Here is a 23165-nt window from a genome sequence, read left to right as displayed (position 1 = left end):
GAAACCTGATAGCGGATGGGAAGAAGCTTTTCCTAAAATGTGGGTCTTCAGGCTCCTATACCTCCTCCCTGAGAGAACTGAGAAAAGTTCAAAGTACATTTATTTTCAAAGCATGTATACATTATACAACCTTAAGATTCATACAGGCAACCATGAAACAAGAAATGCAAAAGAACCCTTTAAAAAGAACAACCACCCAACGCGCAGAGAGTGGAAGAAACACAAATCGTGCAAACAATAAAAACAGTCAGAATAACAGCAGAATGAATGTGAGCCCATAGGCACAAAGTCCAGTGCAGCCTCAGTTCATCACACAGCAGAATGAAAAAGGGGGCAGTTTACTGACGTTTGGATAGACACGTGACCATGAAGGGAATGGAGGGGTGTGGATAATAGAGGAGGACATTTAGTACAAATTGGTATCAAGATCTGTGCTATACCGAACAGTGCTATACTGTTCTATGTATTATCTACAGAGCTGCACTTGTGCACATGACAATAAAACCAAGTTGAAAACATGCCCGCTAATGCCACATCTCCCCCTTGTACCCCATCGTTATTTATTTATATACACACATTCTTTTTCTCTCTCTGTCCCTCTCACTATACCCCTTGACCATCCTCTCGGTTTTCCCCCCCTCCCCCTTTTCTTTCTCCCTGGGCCTCCTGTACCATGATCCTCTCATATCCCTTTTACCAATCACCTGTCCAGCTCTTGGCTCCATCCCTCCCCTTCCTGTCTTCTCCTATCATTTTGGATCTCCCCCTCCCCCTCCCACTTTCAAATCTCTTACTAACTCTTCTTTCAGTTAGTCCTGACGAAGGGTCTCGGCCTGAAACGTCGACTGTACCTCTTCCTAGAGATGCTGCCTGGGCTGATTGAACCCTTGGACGCTACCTCACTTTTTAAATATATAGTATTTCTTTTTTTTCACACGTGTTTTTAATCTATTTAATATACATATACTGTAATTGATTTATTTTTCTCTTCTATATTATGTATTGCATTGAACTGCTGCTGCTAAGTTAACAAATTTCACATCACAGGCCGGTGATAATAAACCTGATTCTGATTCTGGCGTACACCCCAGAGTTTTGAACGAGGTGGTTGAAGAGATTGAAGGAGCATTAGTAACAATCTTTCTACAATCACTAGATTCTGAAATGGTTTCTTTCTTTCTTTTTAAATCTTTTTATTGAATTAGTACACACAAGGTAAAACATATAGCAACCAATACATTGTTACGATATAGATATACAAGAAATATTAATAAAAAATCAATGAAAACAACATAGGTTACTTATAAAATAACAAGGTAATATAATTGTATACTAGTTTTCATATATAACGGTAAGGAGAAAAAAACCCCCCGAAACCGCCCCCCCACAAAAAACGACCGTGCCACTAAGCTACAAAGCAAAGCAATGGGCTAGCTAGGTAAATAGTAGACTTAAACAGATTAAACAATCACATCCTCAAACCCGACCTCCACTAATAGCAGATAAAATCCACGAAGGGAGTATATGTATATGATCAGAGAGAAAAAAGAATAGTTACATTAAATGAAAATATTGAATAAAAGATCTCCATGTCTGTTCAAATTTAACTGAAGTATCATAAAGATTACTTCTGATTTTTTCCAAATTTAGACACAGTATCATTTGAGAGAACCAAAAAAACGTAGTTGGGGCGTTAATCTCCTTTCAATGTTGTAAAATACACCTTTTCGCCATTAAAGTAAGAAATGCAATCATTCTACACGCTGAGGGGGATAAATTACTAGAAGTTTTAGGTAATCCAAAGATAGCAGTAATAGGATGGGGAGAAATATCACTATTCAAAACCTCCAAAAAGTTTCCAGAGTAGGACAGGACAAAAACATATGAGTCAAGGAGGCTATCTCGCCATGACATCTATCACAAAGAGGGTTAATATGAGAATAAAAACGAGCTAATTTATCTTTAGACGTGTGCTCTATGGACAACTTTAAATTGAATTAAAAGGGTTGTTTGGAACAGATACATGGTTTCGGAAGACAGGAAAATTGAAAATGTCACTCCAAATCTTCAAGAAGGGAGAGAGGCAGAAGAATTGAATTGACTTTATATTTCTTACATCCTTCACATACATGAGGAGTAAAAATCTTTACATTAAGCCTCAACCTAAATGTGCAATGTGCATAGTAACTTATAATAATTTCTAATAAATAGAACAGTCAATGTAATATAGAGTACACTCAAATCAGCATGAGCTCATCAGTCTGATGGTCTGGTGGAAGAAGCTGTCCTGGAGCCTGCTGGTTCTGGCTTTTATGCTGCGGTACCATTTCCCGGATGGTAGCAGCTGGAATAGACAGTGGTTGGGATGGCTTGGGTCCCTAATGATCCTACGGGTGCATTTTACACACCTGTCTCTGTAAATGTCCTGGATCATGGGAAGTTCACAACAACAGATGCTGGGCTGTCCACACCACTCTCTGCAGAGTCCTGCAATTAAGGGAGGTACAGTTCCCTTACCAGGCAGTGATGCAGCCAGTCAGGGTGCTCTCAAATGTGCCCCTGTAGAAAGTTCTTAGGATTTGGGGGCCCATACCAAACTTCCTCAGCCGGCTGAGGTGAAAGAGGCACCGTTGTGCCTTTTTCACCACACAGCTGGTGTGTACAGACCACCTGAAGTCCTCGGTGATGTGGATGCCGAGGAACTTAAAGCTGTTTACCCTCTCAACCCCAGATCCATTGATGTCATTAGGGGTCAACCCGTCTCCGTTCCTCCTGTAATCCACAACCAGCTCCTTTGTTTTTGCAACATTGAGGGAGAGGTTGTTTTCTTGACACCACTGTGTCAGGGTGATGACTTCTTCCCTGTAGGTCACCTCATTATATCAAAGGAAACCATAGGCCATTTAATTTGACTTCAGTGGTTGGGAAGATGTCAGGGTCGATTGTTAAGGATGTGGCCTCAGGGTACTTGAAGGCACATGATAAAATAGGCCATTGCCAGCATGATTTCCTAAGCGAAAATCTTGCCTGACAAATCTATTGGAATTATTTGAAGAAGTAACAAGCAAGCTAGACAAAGGAGAATCAGTTGATGTTGTGTACTTAAATTTTCTGAAGGACTTTGACAAGGTGCCACACATGAGGCTGCTTAACAATCTACAAGCCCATGGTATTACAGGAAAGATACTAGCACGGATAAAACAGTGGCTGTTTGGCAGGAGGCAATGAGCGGGAATAAGGGGAGCCTTTTCTGGCTTGCTGCCAGTGACTCGTGGCGTTCCACAGAGGTCTGTGTTGGGACTGATTTTTTATTTACATTATATGTCAATGATTTGGAAGATGAAATTGATTGCTTTGGCACAAAGTTTGCAGACAATATCAAGATAGGTGGAGGGGCAGGTAGCTTTGAAGAAGTAGAGAGGTTACAGAAGGACTTAGACAGATTAGGAGATTGGGCAAAGAAATGGCAGATGGAATAGTGCTGGGAAATGTATTGTTATACACTTTGGTAGAAGAAATAAAAGCGTTGACCATTTTCTCAATGAAGAGAAAATACAAAAACTGAGGCGCAAAGAGACTTAGAAGCTCTTGTGCAGAATTCCCTAAAGGTTAATTTGCAGGTTAAGTCTGTGGTGAGGAAGGCAAATGCAATGTTAGCATCCATTTGAAAAGGACTAGAATATAAGAGCAAGGATGTAATGTTGAGAGTTTATAAGGTACTGGTGAGGCATCACTTGGAGTATTGTGAGCAAGTTTGGGTCCCTTATTTTAGAAAGGATGTGCTGAAACTGGAGAGTTCAAAGGAGGTTTACAAAAACCATTCCACGATTGAATGGCTTGTCATATGAAGAACATCTGATGGCTCTGGGCCTCTCTAGAATTCAGAAGATTGGGGGATGACCGCCTTGATATGTGGATGTGGAGAGGTTGTTCCCCTGGTGGGAGAGTCTAAGACCAGAGGACACAGTCTTAGAATAGAGGGGCATCCTTTAGAACAAAGATAAGGAGGAATTTCTTTAGCCAGAGAGTGGTGAATCTGTGGAACTCTTTGCTACAGGCAGCTGTGGAGGCCAAGACTTTATGTATATTTAGAGCAGAGGTTGATCAATTCTTGACTGGTCAGGGCATGAAGGGATTATGGGGAAAGGCAGGTGATTGGGTCTGAGGAAACTTGGATCAACCATGATGAAATGGCAGAGCAGACTCAATGGGCCAAATGGCCTAATTCTGCTCCTATAACTTATGGTCTTATTCCACGTGCAGCCTTACCAGTGTTTTACTCAATAACATAAACCCTTGCTTCTGACTTTCCTCAGTAGAAAATTCCACCATTGGCTTTCCCAGTATTTTGCCATCCCTGCACGCTGTCACAGAGCCATAGAAAAGTACATCACAGAAACAGACCCTTTGGCCCATCAAGTCCATGCCGAACCATTTAAACTGCCTACTCTCATTGAACTGCACTTTTAGTGAGTCACGTACTTGTGCACCCTCTGTGTCACAGAGCTCTGCAGCCTCTGTTCAGATAACATTTTTAAATGTTTGCTGCCAAAATAAACAATTGCACATGTTCACACTTTACGGTGTGTTTTCCAGATCTTTGTCCATTGAAACCTCATCCTTTCACCTGCCATAAAATTGTTATTTATTCAATTTAGTTCTGTTACAATAGTGAAGAAACCCCACTGAAGTCGTGAACTCACCAATCATTAGTCGGTGGGCACTGCTTTCCCTGGCTGTTGAAAGAATTCTGGTGGTTGCACTTTGGAAATCGTGTGACACTGACAGTCCTGGAACTGGTGCAGATAAACCTCCAATAGCAGGCACTTCAAGGACTAGAGGCACAGTTACAAAATCTGGGACAAAAGGTACAAGAGAAACTTTATATTGGTTACACAGACTGGTTTATAAAGAGCACTTCTATCAACTTCCAATCTACACTAATCCTACTTTGATGCCCAGATACCTCTTAACCATGCTGGCAGTCACCATCCTTGGGAAAGTGTGTTTCGGATCACACCTATCCTCTAGTGAAAAAATTCTTCGGACCTGTTTCTTCTCCGTTCTGAACTTGTGGATACGAGTTCAGATACTTTAGCCATGGAAAAAGTTTCCTACTATCTAACCTGTCTAAGCACCTTATATTTCTGTAAACGTTTTTTCCCTTTTATAAGGCGGGAGCATGATTGAGAAAACAAAATAAGAAACAGAGGAATCCAAGATTAGATCTGGATCTCAGTGCCAGTAAGGGCAAAAGAATCAAAGTCTGGACTTGGAAAAGGCATTTAGCTCAGTGGCAGAGGGGCTGTGTCCTCAGGGAAATGGGCTGAAGAAACTGCTTTAGTGAAGCCAGAGGGGCCCCCTTCTGTGCCATAGTTCCCGTTCTGGTTGCATTGGTTCTGGCCGTGGGATCCAGTGACCTCTCACTTCCACACTCTGCCCCTGCCTCCTCACCCTCACCCTACTCTCTTGCCCCGTCCCCTCACCCTCATCCTACTCTCTGCCCCTCACTCTCATCCTACTCTCTGCCCCTCACCTTCACCCTCACCCTACTCTCTGCCCCGTCCCCTCACCCTACTCTCTGCCCCTGCCTCCTCACCCTCACCCTACTCTTTGCTCCCTCACCCTCCTCTCTGCCCCGTCCCCTCACCCTCACCCTCATCCTCATCCTACTCTCTGCCCCGTCCTCTCACCCTGGCCTCAGACACATCAGCTTGCCCTCTGTCCCGTCCCCTCAGACCCTCGACCTGACCGTCCATCAGTCTATCATCCAGCCCGCTTCTCAGTAACCCCGCGGAAACGGCGGAGCCGGAGCCGCAACAACTCACCCGAGCACCCGCTGCTCCCGCGCCCGGTCTGCGGACGGAGGGAAAGCGGGAGGCGGGATGGGGAGGGGCCGGAGGTGGGTGGGAGAGGTAAGAGAGGCGAGCTTGACAGTGGGGGTGTCGGAAGGATGAAGGAAGCAGGACGGGAGTGGGGGTGGGGGGGAGAGGAAACACAGTTGGTGGAATGGCGAATGGGAGGGAGGGGAGAGAAGACGGGAGGGGGAGAATGAGGGGAGGACGGAGAGTGTGGGAGGAGGGAGAGTGGGGGAGAGGGAGGAGGGAGAGTGGGGGAGGGGAGGAGAGGGGATGGTGGAGGGGAGGGGAGGGGAGGGGAGGGGAGGGGAGGGGAGGAGGGACAGGGAGGGGTGGGGATAGAAGAGGGAGGGCAGGGGTGAGGGATAGAAGAGGAAGGGGAGGGGAGAGGGTTAAGGGATAGAAGAGGGAGAGGAGGGAAGAGGGATGGGGATAGGAGAGGGGGAGAGGAGAGGCAGAGGGGTAGGGGATAGAAGATGGAGGAGAGGGGAGAGGAGAGGGAGGGGGAGGGGAGAGGAGAGGGAGGGGGTGGGGGAGAGGAGAGGGAGGGGGTGGGGGATAGAAGAGGGAGGGGAGGGGAGAAGGATGGGGGATAGGAGAGGAGAGGGAGAGGGGTAGGGATAGGGGTAGGTGATAGAAGATGAAGGGGAAATAGAAGAGGGAGGGGAGGGGAGGGGTGGGGGTTAGGAGAGGAGAGAGATGGGGCATAGGAGAGGGAGGGGAGAGGAGAAGGGAGGGTGGGGTGGAGGGGTAGGGGACGATGGAGAGGATGTGGGGAGGGGGATGAGGACAGGAGGTTGGGAGGGGGAGAAGGGAGGGAGGGGAAGAGTGAAAGAAGGAGCTGGGAAAGAGGAAAATGGATGAGGACATGGAGGATGGAGGGACAGGAGTTTGGGGGTATAAGTGAAAAAAGGGATGGAGGGTGGAGTGAGGGGGGTACAGGATGTGGTAGAAGAATAGGAGTGAGAAAGCAGAAAGGAGACCATCAATATGTTTTCTAACTGTCTTGTACTTATAAGCCAAATAATAATTGTAATGTTGGTAATGGCTATAATAAATAAGGATTTTAAAACACATGGAAGAGCTGATTTGACATGCATTGTATTCTGGGCAAAATAAGTTAGTAGCAAAGTGGAATGATGTGCTGACAAAGATTGAAATATGATAAATTGATTTATTATCGCTATAAGTACCAAGGTACAATGAAAAACCTCAAGGCTTTTGCCTGTCCTCCATACAGGTCATTTCATTACATAGAGTCACAGAACACTATAGCACAGAAACAGGCCCTTCACTCCATCTAGTCCATGCCAGCCCGATCTACTGCCTAGTCCCATCTCCATCTAAACCATAGCTCTCTATACCCTTCTCATCCAGATCCTCTTAAATATCACAATTGAACCTGCATCCACCACTTCCACTGGCAGCTTGTTCCACACTTCCACCACCCTCTCAGTGAAAAAAGTTCCCCAAATCTTCCCTTTAAGTACTTCATCTTCCACCTAAACCAATTACCTTTAGTTCTAGTCTCACCCAACCTTAGGGGAAAAAGCCTGCTTGCATTCACAAGTTCTATATCCCTTATAATTTTGTATCCCTCTGTCGTAACCTATTCATCTTATCTCTTTAACTACAATCCTCAAGCCCCAGCTACTCTGTAAATTTTCTCTGCACTCTTTCAAGCTTTTTGATATCTTTTCTTTAGGTAGGTGACCAGAACTGCACACAGTACTCCAAATTTGGCCTCAACAATATTTGTACTACTTCAACATAACATCCCATCTCCTGTAGTCAGTGCCTTGATTTATGAAGATCAGGGTTGATCCTCATAATGTGTTGAGCAACAGAGAAGTCTCTATGTCACATTTGTTGATCTAACCAAAGCGTTTGACACTGTTGGTAGAGATGGCCTGTGGAAGCTCCTACCAGAATTCGGTTGCCTCCCATCATCCGTCAGTTCCACAAAGACATGGAAGGCCGCATCAACATGTGTGGTGAGTTGTCAGACCCATTTTCCATCAGCAACGGCATAAAACAGGGTTGTGCTCTGGCTCCTACTCTGTTTGGACTATTCTTCGCTGCTGTTCTTCAGAATGCCACATCAGACCTGAAGTTAGGGGTCTTCCTACAAACGAGGGCTGATAGCGGGCTCCCCAACTTCGCAAGATTGAGAGCAAAAACAAAAGTCAGGGACATTGTGGCGCATGAGCTACAGTTTGCTGATGACTGTGCACTGGTTGCCCACTCTCTCGAAGACTTACAGGAGAACACCAGTCCCTTTGCCAGTGCAGCCAAGAGCTTCGGACTGACAATCAGCCTGAAAGAGATGGAAGTTTTGTACCAACCGGTTCCTGGCTCAAGCTACGAAGAACCAACTGTCCTCACTGATGACACTCGTCTCAATGCTGTCAACAAGTTTTGCTACCTGGGCAGCATAATAACATCCTCAGCTTCTGTGGATGTACAGATTGAGTCAGGAACCAGAAAAGCCTGCTTTGTCTTTGGTTAGCTGAAAGATCGAGTTTGGTCACAGAACATCAGGTTGGCCACCAAGTGCAAGGTACACAGGGCCGTTGTCATATCAACCTTGTTATACGGATGTGAGACATTGTGCTGATATCAGAGGCACTTACGCCAGCTTGACCAACTGCAGCAGCGTCACCTACGTTCTCCAATGAAGATCATCTGGCAAGACAAGGTCTCCAATACCGAGGCCCTCTCTCGAAATGGAATGCCAGCAGTTTCAACCTTGGTGATGTCAGCCCAACTGCGCTGGGCAGGACATGTTGTTAGAATGCCTGACGGAAGACTGCCCAAGGACATCTTGTACAGCCAACTGTCCAGTGGTACCGGAAAACGAGGAGGCCAGCAACTATGGTACAAGGATGTTCTGCACAGGAGCCTCAAGAAAGCTGACATTGCCCCATCAACATGGGAGGATCTGGCTCAAGATCGCTCACTGTGGAGGGACGCCATCAGAAAAGGTGTGGACGCTGCTGGGAACAAGCTCAACGAGGCAACAGAGGAAAGGCACAGGAAGCGCCACAACAGAGTTTCTGCCCCTGCTGCCCCTCCAGGCCTCACCTGCCAAGTCTCACCAGGCAAGCAGTGCTTGTCAAGGATCGGCATGTACAGTCACTCCAGGATGCACATATCAACCCCCACTAACTGACTGAAAGGAACCGTCATCATCCTATGGGATGGATAGCCAGAGAGATTTATGAAGATCAGGGTACCAACCTTGACCCGTGATGCCACAATCAAGGAATTATGTGCCTGTATTCCCAGGCCCATTTGTTCTAACACATTCCTCAGTGCCTTACCTTTCACTGAATAAGTCATAAACACAAGAGATCGTGTACATGCTGGAAATCCATAGCAATACAGTTCAGCAGACCAGGCAGCACCTATGGAAATGAATAAACAGTTGATGTTTTGGGCTAAGACTCTTCCTTGGGACTGGACAGGAAGGGGGAAGAAGCTAGAATAAGAAGCTGGGGAGGGGAAGAGGACAAGCTAGAAGGTGATAGGTGAAGCCAGATGGGTGGTGGAGGTGGATAAAGTAAGAAGCTGGGAGTGGAAATGGTAAAGGAGGAATCTGATAGGAGACCATAGTGGACCATAGCAGAAAGGAAAGGAGGAGGGGTGCAAGTGAGGAGAAGAGGTAAAAGGTCAGAGTGGGGAAATGAAGAAGCGGGTAGGGGGAGGGGAAGAAATTGGAGAAGTCAATGACCATGCCATCAGGTTGGAGCCTACCTTTTTTTGGCGGCTCAGGTAAGAGGTGTGTATATCGGGTCAGATTCCTGTGGAAGTCCGGAGAAAGGATAAAAGAGCATTCCCTTTGGGCAAGGCACAGGCACAGGAAGTGTCAATATTAGTGGCCTAACCTCAGCTGCAAATAAAAGGAGGGTAGGCTCAAGTGGAGTGGCTATTGTCAGAGTGCATCAGTGATAGAGTGTGGAGGCGTTGGCTTAACAGGCTTCAGCATGAACAGGCGTAGGCACAGTTAAGAAGAAGCAAACCTTTTTCTTTTTTGGTATAGAGTAGTCAGGATGGAACGCTCTTCCTGTCAGATGTGGGAATTCGGAATACCTGATGGTTTCCCTGATGACTCCATCTGTGCGAAGTGCACCCAACTTCAGCGCCTGACTGACCGGGTCAGGGAGTTGGAGCTGGAGTTGTATGTGCTCAGGATTATTCAGGATGCTGAAGGTATTATAGACAAGACTTCTGAAGAGATAGCACACCCAGAGTACAGGTTTCGGACAGTAGATGGGTAAGCACGAGGAGAGTAAGGGGATTAGGAAGTTAGTGCAGCGTTCCCCTGTGGCCATTCCCCTCAGCAACAAGAATACCCCTTTGGATACTGCTGGGGGTGGGGGGATGACCCATCAGATCATGGCAGCAGGAGCCAGGCTGGGGGCACTGTGGCTGGTTCTAAGCCTCGATGGGGAAAGGTAACATCAGGAAGTTCGGTAGCCATAGGGGATTCAATAAGGGGGACAGAAAGGAGATTCCGTGGCTACAAAAGAGAGGTCAAGATGTTGTGTTGCCTCCCAGGTGCTAGGGTCCATGAAGTCTATGGAATTAAGGGAAACAAGTAGTGAGATCATGGAAACTGTACAGATTGAAAAGGAGGAGGTGCTTGCTGTCTTGAGGAAAATTAAACTGGATAAATCCCCAGGACCTGACAGGGTGTTCCCTCGGACCTTGAAGGAGACTAGTGCTGAAATTGCAGGGGCCCTGGCAGAAATATTTAAAATGTCGCTGTCTACAGGTGAGGTGCCGGAGGATTGGAGAGTGGCTCACATTGTTCCGTTGTTTAAAAAAGGATCGAAAAGTAATCTGGGAAATTATAGGCCGGTAAGTTTAACGTCGGTAGTAGGTAAATTATTGGAGGGAGTACTAAGAGACAGAATCTACAAGTATTTGGATAGACAGGGACTTATTAGGGAGAGTCAACATGGCTTTGTGCGTGGTAGGTCATGTTTGACCAATCTATTGGAGTTTTTCAAGGAGGTTATCAGGAAAGTGGATGAAGGGAAGGCAGTGGATATTGTCTACATGGACTTCAGTAAGGCCTTTGACAAGGTCCCGCATGGGAGGTTAGTTAGGAAAATTCAGTCGCTAGGTATACATGGAGAGGTGGTAAATTGGATTAGACATTGGCTCAATGGAAGAAGCCAAAGAGTGGTGGTAGAGAATTGCTTCTCTGAGTGGAGGCCTGTGACTAGTGGTGTGTCACAGGGATCAGTGCTGGGTCCATTGTTATTTGTCATCTATATCAATGATCTGGATGATAATGTGGTAAATTGGATTAGCAAATTTGCTGATGATACAAAGATTGGAGGTGTAGTAGACCCTGAGAAGGGTTTTCAGAGCCAGCAGAGGGACTTGGATCAGCTGGAAAAATGGGCTGAAAAATGGCAGATGGAGTTTAATACAGACAAGTGTGAGGTATTGCACATTGGAAGGACAAACCAAGGTAGAACATACAGGGTTAATGGTAAAGGCACTGAGGAGTGCAGTAGAACAGAGGATCTGGGAACACAGATACAAAATTCCCTAAAAGTGGCATCACAGGTAGACAGGGTCGTAAAGAAGCTTTTGGTACATTGGCCTTTATTAATCAAAGTATTGAGTATAAGAGCTGGAATGTTATGATGAGGTTGTATAAGGCATTGTTGAGGCCGAATCTGGAGTATTGTGTTCAGTTTTGGTCACCAAATTACAGGAAGGATATAAATAAGGTTGAAAGGGTGCAGAGGAGGTTTACAAGGATGTTGCCGGGACTTGACAAACTCAGTTACAGAGAAAGGTTGAATAGTTTAGGACTTTATTCCCTGGACCGTAGAAGAATGAGGGGAGATTTGATAGAGGTATATAAAATTATGATGGGAATAGATAGAGTGAATGCAAGCAGGCTTTTTCCACTGAGGCAAGGGGAGAAAAAAACCAGAGGACATGGGTTAAGGGTGAGGGGGGGAAAAGTTTAAAAGGAACATTAGGGGGAGCTTCTTCACACAGAGAATGGTGGGAGTATGGAATGAGCTGCCAGATGAGGTGGTAAATGTGGGTTCTTTTTTAACATTTAAGAATAAATTGGATAGATACATGGATGGGAGGTGTATGGAGGGATATGGTCCGTGTGCAGGTCAGTGGGACTAGGCAGAAAATGGTTCGGCACAGCCAAGAAGGGCCAAAAGGCCTGTTTCTGTGCTGTAGTTTTTCTATGGTTTCTATGGTTTCTATGTATCGGAGCAGTCGCAGGATATTCTCAAGGGGAAAGGGAAACAGCTGGAGGTCATGGTGCAGATTAGCTCCAATGACATAGGCAGGAAAGGAGAAGAAGTCCTAAGCAGTGAGTATGCAGTGGCATGCAAGAGTTTGGGCACCCAGGTCAAAATTTCTGTTATTGTGAATAGCTAAGCGAGTAAAAGATGAACTGATTTCCAAAAGGCATAAAGTTAAAGATGACACATTTCTTTAATATTTTAAGCAAGAAAACTTTTTTATTTCCATCTTTCACAGTTTCAAAATAATAAAAAAGGAAAAGGGCCCAAAGCAAAAGCTTGGGCACCCTACATGGCAGTACTTAGTAACACCCTTCTTGGCAAGTATCACAGATAGTAAATGCTTTTTGTAGCCAGCTAAGAGTCTTTCAATTCAGTTAGAGAGGGGTTCTTTTCATGAAATTCTGCACCCTTTTTTCTCCAAACGTACTGTTGCTCATTGTGGCCAAAAAGTTGTAATCAAAAGGTTCAAAGGAACATCTAAACAAGCCTGATGCATTTTGGAAACAAGTCCTGTGGACTGATGAAGTTAAAATAGAATGGATGAATGAGTGGCTGAGGAGATGGTGCAGGGGAGAGGGTTTCAAAGTCTTGATCATTGGAACCTTTTCTGGGAAGAAGTAACCTGTACAAGAGGGGAACTAATATCCTAGCCCGAAAGTTTGCTGGGGCTACTCAGGAGAGTTTAAACTAGTTTTGCTGGGGGCCAGAGCCACGGGTCAGTAAGAGAAGGATCAGACTGGAAGGTAGATAGCAAGAAAACTATCGAAAGGCAAAATCGAAATAACAGGTATGATGGGTCGGGTAGTTTGAAGTGTGTATATTTCAATAGGCTATGGGTAACCCTAGCTAATCTCTAAAGTAAGTACATGTTCGGCACAGTATTGTGGGCCAAAGGGCCTGTATTGTGCTGTAGGTTTTCTATGTTTCTAATGCTAGGAGTATTATGTGTAAGAGTGATGAACTTAAAGCATGGATCAGTACATGGAACTACGATGTTGTGGCCATTACTAAAACTTGTTTGCAAGAGGGGCAGGAATGGGTGATTAATGTACTAGGTCTTTAATGTTTTAGAAAAAATAGAGGAGGAGGTAAAAGAGGGGGTGATGTTGCACCACTAATGAGGGATAATATCACAGCTGCACTCAGAGCAGACATAATGGAGGGGTCAGACATCGAGCCCATTTGAACTCAGGAATAGGAAGGGTGCAATCACACTGATGGGATTGTACGACAGACTCCTGAATAGTCAATGGGACATTGAGGAACAGGTGAAGGAAGTGTATAAAAATAATAGGGTTGTTATCATGGGGGATTTCAACTTCCCTAATAGTTATTGGGACCTTCTGAGTGCAAGAGGTTTAGATGGAGCAGAATTGGTTAAGTGTATCCAGGAAGGTTTCTTAAATCAATTTGTGGACAGTCCAATGAGAGGAGGGGCCATACTAGACCTGGTGTTGGGCAGTGAGCCCAGCCAGGTGATGGCTTTTCAATGGCCTTTCAGGATAGCTATAGATAAGGGTAGGTCTGGTCCTCATGGGAGAGTTGTAAACTGGAGTAAGGCATTAGGCAGGAACTTAGAAGCATTAATTTGGAACACCTCTTCATTGGAAAGTCCACATCGGACATGTGGAGGGTGTTTGAAGTTCAATTGCGCGGAGTACAGGAAAGGTATGTTGAAGGCACATGACAAAATAGGCCAAAGCCAGCATGGTTTCCTGAAAGCTACTGCAATTCTCTGAGGAAATTACAAGCAGGGTAGACAAAGGAAATGCAGTAGATGTGGTGTACTAGGATTTTCAGAAGGCCTTTGACAAGGTGCCACACATGAGGCTGCTTAGCAAGATAAGAGCCCATGGAATTACAGGGAAGTTACTAGCATGGGTGGGAAAACAGAGAGTGGGAATAAAGGGATCCTATTCTGGCTGGCTGCCGGTTACCAGTGGAGTTCCACAGGGGTCGGTGTTGGGACCGCTGCTTTTTACGATGTATGTCAATGATTTGGACTGTGGGATTAATGGATTTGCGGCTAAATTTGCCAATGATACAAAGATAGGTGGAGGAGTGGGTCGTGTGGAGGAAACAGACAGCCTGCAGAGAGACTTAAATAGTTTAGGGGAATGGGCAAAGAAGTGGCAAATGAAATATACTGTTGGAAGGTGTATGGTCATACACTTTGGTGGAAGAAATAAACGGGGAGAATATTATTGAGATGGGGACAGAATTCAAAATACAGAGATGCAAAGGGACTTGGGAGTCCTTGTGCAGGATACTGTAAAGGTTAACCTTCAGGTTGAGTCGGTGGTGAAGAAGGCGAATGCAATGTTGGCTTTCATTTCTGGAGGTATAGTATATAAGAGCCAGGATATGATGTTGAGGCTCTATAAGGCACTCGTGAGATCACACTTGGAGTATTGTGTGCAGTTTTGGGCTCCTTATTTTAGAAAGGATATACTGACATTGGTGTGGCGTGTGGCCAAGTGGTTAGGGCATTGGACCAGCGATCTGAAGGTCATGGGTTTGAGCCTCGGCCGAGGCAGCGTGTGTGTCCTTGAGCAATGCACTTAACCACACAATGCTCCAGTCTACCCAGCTGAGAATGCGTACTGGCAAAAATGCTGGGGGTTAACATTGTGATAGACTGGTGTCCTATCTGGAGGGGAGTCTCGTACTCTCAGTCGCTTCATGCCACGGAAACTGGCATAATCTCTGGCCTGATGAACCACAAGGCTCGTGGCAAACTTTAATCTTAATACTGACATTGGAGAGGTTTGAGAGAAGATTCATGAGAATGATTCCAGGAATGAAAGGGTTACCGTATGAGGAACGTCTGGCAGCTCTTGGGCTGTATTCCCTGGAGTTCAGGAGAATGAGGGGGGATCTCATAGAATCATTTCGATGTTAAGAGGATAAAGGGGGGGAGCATTTGCTTAGATGCAGAGAATGTGAGTGAGGTAATTAATGAGTATTTTGCTTCAGTATTTACCAAGGAAAAGAATAGGGAGGACCAGGAGATCAGTACTGAGTGGGTAAATATGTTAAGTGTTTAGAGGTCAAGGGGGAGGAAGTGTTGGGGCTCCTAAGAATTATTAAGGTGGATAAATCCCCAGGGCCTGATGGGATTTGCCTCAGGTTATTGAAGGAGGCAAGAAGCGAGATTGCTGGGCCCTTGACCAGTGTCTTTGTACCTCTCTAGCCATAGGGGAGGTCCTGGAGGACTGGCAAGTGGCTAATGTACCTCTGTTGAAGAAGGGAACAAAGGAAAGTCTTGAGAACTATGGACCAGTGAGTTTCACATCAGTTGTAGGGAAATTGTTGGAGAACATTGTTAGGGATAGGATATATAAGCTTTTGGAAACCCATGGGCTAATTAGCTAGAGTCAGCAGGGCAGGCCGTGCCTTACCAAGTTGATTGAATTTTTTGTTATGGTGATGAGAGAGATTGATGAAGGTAGGGCAGTGGATGTTCTCCACATGGATTTTCTAAGGTGTTTGAAAATGTCCCTCATAGGACCTGCAGTGAATTGGATTCTGAATTGGCTTGCACATAGAGGGAAGTGGTTAAGTGGTTGAAGAGACTTATAGAGCTGGAGGACTATAATTAGTGGATTTCTGCAAGGATCTGCTGTTTATAATGTATATAAATATCCTGGATGAAAATGTATATGGGTGGACGGGTAAACTTTCAGATGATACTAAAATTGATGGAGCTGTGGATAGTGTAGAAGACTGACAAAGAATACAGTACAATATAGACCAGTTGCAGATACGGGCTGAGAACTGGCAGATGGAGCTTAACCCAGATAAATGTGAGGTGCTGCACCATGATATGACAAATGCAGGGAGACAGTCACTGTATAAGTGCAAAGTCCTTAACAGTGTTGCTGAGCAGAGAGCTCTTGGAATCCAAGTTCATACATCCTTGAAAGCAACTACACAGATCCATAAGATGGTTAAGAAGGCTTATGGAATGCTTGCTTTCATTAGTCGAGGCATTGAGTTCAAAAGTCAGGAGATTATGTTGCAACTTTACAAAACTCTGGTAAGGTCACAGCAGGAGTATTGTGTACCGTTCTGTTCACTCCACTATAGGAAGGATGTTGAGGCTTTGGAGAGGGTGCAGAAGAGGTTCACCAAGATTCTGCCTGGTCTAGAGGGCACATGCTATCTATCAGGAGAGGCTGGATAAACTTATATTGTTTTCTCTGGTGTGTCAGAGACTGAGGGAGACCTGATAGAGGTTTATGCGATTATGAGGCACAGATAGAGATCTGTAGATATGTCTAATACCAGAGGACACACATTGAAGGTGAGAGGGGGTAAGTTCAAGGGGGATGTGAGGGGTAAGTTTTTTACTCAGAGAGTGGTGGATGCCTGTAATGCGCTGTCTGGTATGATGGTAGAGGCAAATAAGATATGTTTGGAAAGGCACATGGATATAAGGAGGATGGAGGGATATGGATATAGTGCCTGAGTGTTGAGTGTAGGAGGGATTAGTGTTTTTGATTTGCTTTTTAGCTGGTCTGTTCCTACGCTGTACTATTTTATGCTAGACAGCAAGGTTTTGCTCCTCCAACCTGAGAGTGGCCTCTTCATGGCAGAAGAGAAGGCCCTGGACGGACATGTCGAAACGCAATGGGGATAGGAATTGAAATTGTGGAATCGGCCACAAAGAAATTCCATTTTATACGGATGGAGCTGAAGTGCTCGACAAAGAGGACCCTGATCTACGTTGGGTCTCAGCAATATGGAGGAGGCCAGATCGGGAGCACCGGACACGGTAGTTTCACAGGTGAAGTGTTGCCTCAACTGGAAGGACTGCTTGGGTCCTGAATGGAGGTGATGGAGGAGGTGAATGGGCAGGTGTAGCACCTCTATTACTTGCAGGGAGAAGTGCAACATTTCCGCCATAAGGTAGGTATAAGTCCTGAACTGATTTGCCCTCCAAAAGTGCAACAACACATCTACCTGCATTAAATTCTTCTGCCATTTTTTCACTTATTTTAACAGCTGGTTCAAATCACCTTGCAAGCCATGCGAGCCTTCCTCACTGTCCAGTACACCCCCAATCTTGGTGTAATCCACAAATTTGCTAATCCAGTTTACCATATTATCATCCAAATTATTAACATAGATCATAAACGACAACAGCCCAGCACCGATCCCTGCGGCACACCACTAATTACAGGCCTGGAGTCAGAGAGATAACTATTAACTACCACTCTCTGGTTTCTCCCGTGGGCATGTGGCCAAGCAGTTAAGGCGTTGGACTAGCGACCTGGAGGTTGTAAGTTCGAGCCTCAGCTGAGGGAATGTGTTGTGTCCTTGAGCGAGGCACTTAATCACACATTGCTGTGCGATGACACTGGTGCCAAGCTGTATGGGTCCTAATGCCCTTCCCTTGGACAACATCGGTGTCGTGGAGAGGGGAGACTTGCAGCATGGGCAACTGCCGGTCTTCCATACAACCTTGCCCAGGCCTGCACCCTGGAGAGTGAAGACTTTCCAGGCACAGATCTATGGTCTCGCAAGACTAACGGATGCCTGGCTAAACCAGTGCTAAATCTAATTTACTATCTCATCCAGAATGCCAAAGAATTTAACCTTCTGGACCAGTCTTCCATTCAGGACCTCGTCAAAAGCCTTGCAGAAGTCCACGTAGGCAATGTCCACTGTCTTCACCTCATCAACCTTCTTGGTAACCTCAGTTTTTATAGACATGACTTACCATGCACTATCCCTTATCAGGCCCTGTCTCTCCAAATAGTTATATTCCCTGTCCATTAGAATATCTTGCAATAATATACTCAAAACTGACAGCAGGCTCACTGGTTTTAGAGCCTTTAGTTTTCGTTTTAGAGCCTTTCTTAAACAATGGAACAAAATTAGCTATGCTCCAGTCTTCCAGCACTCCACCAGTGGTTAAGGGCATTTTAAATACCTCTGCAAGGACCCCTGCAATTTCTACACTAGATTCCCACGGGGTCTGGGGGAAACACCTTGTCAGGTCCTGGGGACTGACCCACCCTAATTTGTCTGAAGTCAGCGAGCATCTCCTCCTCTGAAATTTGTATATGGTCCATGACCTTGCTGCTATTTTGCCTCAGTTCTATAGACACTGTGCCTGTCTCCTGAGTAAATATAGACATAAAATATCCATTTGCAATCTGCCCTATCCCTCTTGGGTCCATGCATAAATTGCAAGAAGACCAATTTTGTCCATTTGCTCTCAATATATCAGTAAAAGCCCTCTGCCAGAGCAACTCCATGTCCTCTTTGAGCCCACCTGATTTCTCTCGTGTTCTCTTGCATCTCCTTTTCTCCTCGGGGGCCTCATTTGATCTGAACTACCTACACCGGGTATGTGCCCGTTTCTTCAGAATCAGGTTTATTATCACTCTCGGAAATCTGTTGTTTTGCAGAGGCAGTAGAGTGCAATACATGAAAAATTTCTACAACTTACAATAAGCAATATAAAAAAATAAAGAAGTACTGCATAAAGAAAACAAAATGGTGAGGTAGTTTGCATGGATTCACAGAACATTTAATAGAAACAGAAAACCCACAGCACAATACAGACCCGTCGGCCCACAAAGGTGTGCCAAACATGTCCTTACCTGAGAAATTACCTGGGGTTACCCATAGTCCTCTATTTTTCTGAGCTCCATGTACCTGTCCAGGAGCCTCTTTAAAGACCCTATCGTATCCGCCTCCACCACCGCCACCGGCAGCCCATTTCACACACTCACCACTCTCTGCATAAAAAAACTTACCCCTGACATCTCCTCTGTACCTACTTCCAAGCACCTTAAAACTGTGCCCTCTTGTGCTAGCCATTTCAGCCCTGGGAAAAAGCCTCTGTCTATCCACACGATCAATGCCTCTCATCTCTTATACATCTAATGGCCAAGGGAAAGATATTGTTCCTAAGACATTGAGTGTTTGTGTCTTAAGGCTCCTGCACCTCCTCCCTGATGGTAGTAGTGAGAAGAGAGCACGCCCATGATGATGAAGATGATGAATGCTGCCTTTTGAAAATGTTCTCAATGGTTCTTTACCGGAGTCTCAATATCCCTCAATAACCAAAGTTCCCTAAACCTGTTAGCCTTGCCTTTTACACTAACAGGAACATAACAATTCTGTACTTTCAATATTTCACTTTTGAAGGACTCCCACTTACTAAGCACCTCTGGCAGAAAACTATGTGTCCCGAGCCACATCTGCCAGATTCTTTCTGATGCCATCAAAATTGGTCTTTCTTCAATTTAGACTCTCAACCTGAGGAGCAGTCCTTTCCTTCTCCATAATTATCCTGAAACTAATGGAATTATAATTAGATTAGATTAGATTCAACTTTATTGTCAATGTGCCAAGTACAGATACAAAGCCAATGAAATGCATTTAGTATCTGACCAGAAATGCAAAGAATAGTGTTATTTACAAAATAACTGCAAATAAAAAAAGTGCTACAGCACACAAATATAAAAGTACTGAGACAGTACAATACAGATGCAATACTGCTTAGCGCTGTGATGTAAGGTTCAGCAGGGTCACAGCCTCAGGGAAGAAGCTCTTCCTGTGCCTGCTGGTGCAGGAGCGGAGGTTCCTGTAGCGCCCACCGGATGGGAGGAGAGTAAAAAGTCCATGGTTAGGGTGAGATGCATCCCTGATAATCACTAGATCTAAAGTATTTCCTGACATTCACTTTGGTCACTTGCCTTGTCTTATTTCCTAAGAGGAATCCAGTATCACACTCTCTCAAGTTGGGATCTCTACGCATTGATTAAGGAAACTTTCCTGAATACATTGACAAACTCTTTCCCATCCAGTTCTTTCACTTTATGGGAGTCCCAGTCAATCTGTGTATAGTTAAAATCGTCTAATATCACAGCTTTGCATTTCTTGTAGCAATCTGAGACCTCTTTACAAATTTGCTCCTCTAGATGACGAAGATACCAGGAGGCCATCCCTTTTTTATTCTACAGTTCCATCCGGATAACCTCAATGGACAGCCCTCCAGTCTGTCCTGTCTGAGCACTGCCATGGCATTTCCCCTGACTAGTAGTGCCACCTCTCCCCCTTTGATATCTCCTCCTCAATCACGTTGAAAACCGTCCCTCCTGTAATCAACTCTCACTAATGGCTACATCATAATTCCACGTTCGGATCCATGCTCCAAGTTCACTCGCCTAACTGTGCAGGGTGACGTAACTGGGAGAAATGTACATAATTCACAACCACCGACACTGAGTGATGATGTGATGACGTAGTCACATAAAGATTTTTAGCACGCTTTGTGTGTAGGTTTTGGAGTTCAATAAAACGTGGTAACGGGTTTCATTAAACATAAAACGCCTCACTTTGTTTTATTTGCAAAAACCTGCATTGGTGTCTCCGATGCATTAGGACGATTCCAGAGTTATTGAACAACGCAGTGGCTTGGGGAGCAAAATGCCGTCGCTGAGTTTGTTCATTCTGCGAGAAATCTCCGTGGATGATATGTGGTCGCATTGCTCAGCAATTCCACGGCTGCGAGAGTGGTGATTCTGCTTGAACACCCGCCTGAATGGGATAAATGCTGATTGCTGTAAACTCTCCTATTACCGACTTTAGGACTACAGGTGTCTGAGCGCTCCAAACAGTCGCTCTCTTTACCCAGTCTGGGCGATGCCCGGCCTTTGGAGCTAATGGACCACTTGCTGTCTCTCCTGGGAAATCGCTAACCTTGTTTTATTTTTAATGCAGCAAATGCCTTATCAAATTCGCATAGCCCTCGTTAATGCACCTGTGAAGGACTATGGGGAGCTTGCTAAAATGGCTGATAGTCCATACTTAGCGAGGTAACGGTGCATCATTCCTCCTCCTTTCTGTACCTTAATAAGGCTGGTCAGCAACCCCTCAGCATACGGACGCCCGCGGCTGCGAAACATACAATGCCGGGTCTGTTTTTACCACGCTCGCTTGGGTACGGAACACTAGGAAATGCCGACCGCCCTGCAGCGCGATAGTGCCAGCGCATTGGGGAATCAGGCGATCGTGAACACCGTGAGTTCCAGCTACCAGGGTCACTACCACTAGAGACACCGGCACAGGGCGACGCTTCCTGCGTGACACGGATGCCCAAGTGTGTGCTGCCAGCATCGTCTACTGACGAGAAGGCAAAGAGCGACGAAAGCTCGCAGGAGGTCGCCTCCGATAGCAAGATCCAGGTTTACGGGTCACGATAGGTGACGCTCTGCTTCAGTGGGCATGATTACACACGGGACTTCGTCCGGGCTAAAGTGGCTGGACCTCTGCTCCAGCAGATTTCCCGTGTGCCCAAGGACTGTTAGTTGATCTTAAGAACTGCCGGTATGTTGATGTCAAAGACTTTGGGTCGTTTTCCTGCTTCCCCAGTAAGTTCCCTACAGTGACTCTGACAAGTACATGCACCACGCAATGGCTTAAATATCAGTCCCTTGGTCCGCATGGCTGGAACCCACCTGGTCTACACAACTCATACACGACAGATCAAGGGGGAAAGTAATGCCGTGGCCAGTAGCCTCTCATGACCGGCCGCTGCGCCGAGTCTGTACACATGGGGATTGATTACGCTGGCAGAACAGCCGACCAAATTCCTGACCCAGAGATCCAGGCTTACTGAACAGCAGATACGGGACTGGGGTTGGCTGCCATTAAGTTCAGGGAAGCTGGATTTAATGCGATGCCTCAAGCAGCGGCCCTCGCCCTATCGTGCCGCAAACTGGGCTTGGATTGTTTTGACTAAATACATGGCCGGAAGCCCTCACACAATCTGTTTGCACTAAAGTTTGTTCCGCACGGCCTCAGAAAGGACCTACGTGATGGGACCATATAACCATATAACAATTACAGCATGGAAACAGGCCATCTCGGCGCTTCTAGTCTGTGCCGAACTCTTACTCTCACCTAGTCCCACCGACCTGCACTCAGCCCATAACCCTCCATTCCTTTCCTGCCCATATATCGATCCAATTTAACTTTAAACGACAACATCGAACCTGCCTCAACCACTTCTGCTGGAAGCTCATTTCACACAGCTACCACTCTCTGGTAAAGAAGTTCCCCCTCTTGTCACCCCTAAACTTTTGCCCTTTAACTCTCAACTCATGTCCTCTTGTCTGAATCTCCCCCACTCTCAATGGAAAAAGTCTAACCACGTCAACTCTATGTATCCCCCTCATAATTTTAAACACCTCTATCAAGTCCCCCCTCAACCTCCTACGTTCCAAAGAATAAAGACCCAACTTGTTCAATCTTTTTCTGTAACTTAGGAGATGAAACCCAGGCAACATTTTAGTAAACCTCCTCTGTACCCTTTCAATTTTATTGACATCTTTCCTATAATTCGGACCTCAACTTCTGTGGAGTGTCAGCGGGAAAAAAATTAACCGTCATTTTCGGGCGCCATTGGCACCTTTTGAGGTCCCTGAGCGATGGTTCAACCATGTCAATGGGACCTTGTTGGTCCTCTTTCCCCGCCCCCTCCCCCGTCCTATGGTTTCATGCACCTTCTTACCATGGTGGACTTCACCACCAGATGGCCAGAGGTTGTCCCTCAGCACCTGGCTGGCTCTGTTTGACAGCCACTTTGACATTCTCTCTGTTTGGCACCCCATCTGACATTTCCTCTATTTGACACCTCATCCGACATTTCCTCTATTTCACACCCCATCTGTCATAAGGTGGTGGCTGGGAATGAGCCCAAGTGCAAGACACAGACAATTAAGTACTAGGGACAGGACTAGGATACAGGGTGAGGGCTAGGACATGGACACGAAAACCAGGAACCCGGAACAGGACTGGACAGGAGAGCTAGGAGCCAGGGCTTGGACTCCAAGCCAGAGACTGGACAAGGACCCAGAACCTGGCTCTGGCTCGGACCCCAGAACTAGGCAAGGACGTGACTTGGCTGGCAGGCAGGATGAGGCTGGAGTCTTCAGGCTTGAGGCGAGGCTGGAGACCTGAGACTTGAGGCAAGGCTGGAGACTAGAGA

This window comes from Mobula birostris, chromosome 5, assembly GCF_030028105.1.
Source record: "Mobula birostris isolate sMobBir1 chromosome 5, sMobBir1.hap1, whole genome shotgun sequence".
NCBI lineage: Eukaryota > Metazoa > Chordata > Chondrichthyes > Myliobatiformes > Myliobatidae > Mobula > Mobula birostris.
Note: the sequence above shows the minus strand (reverse complement) of the source record.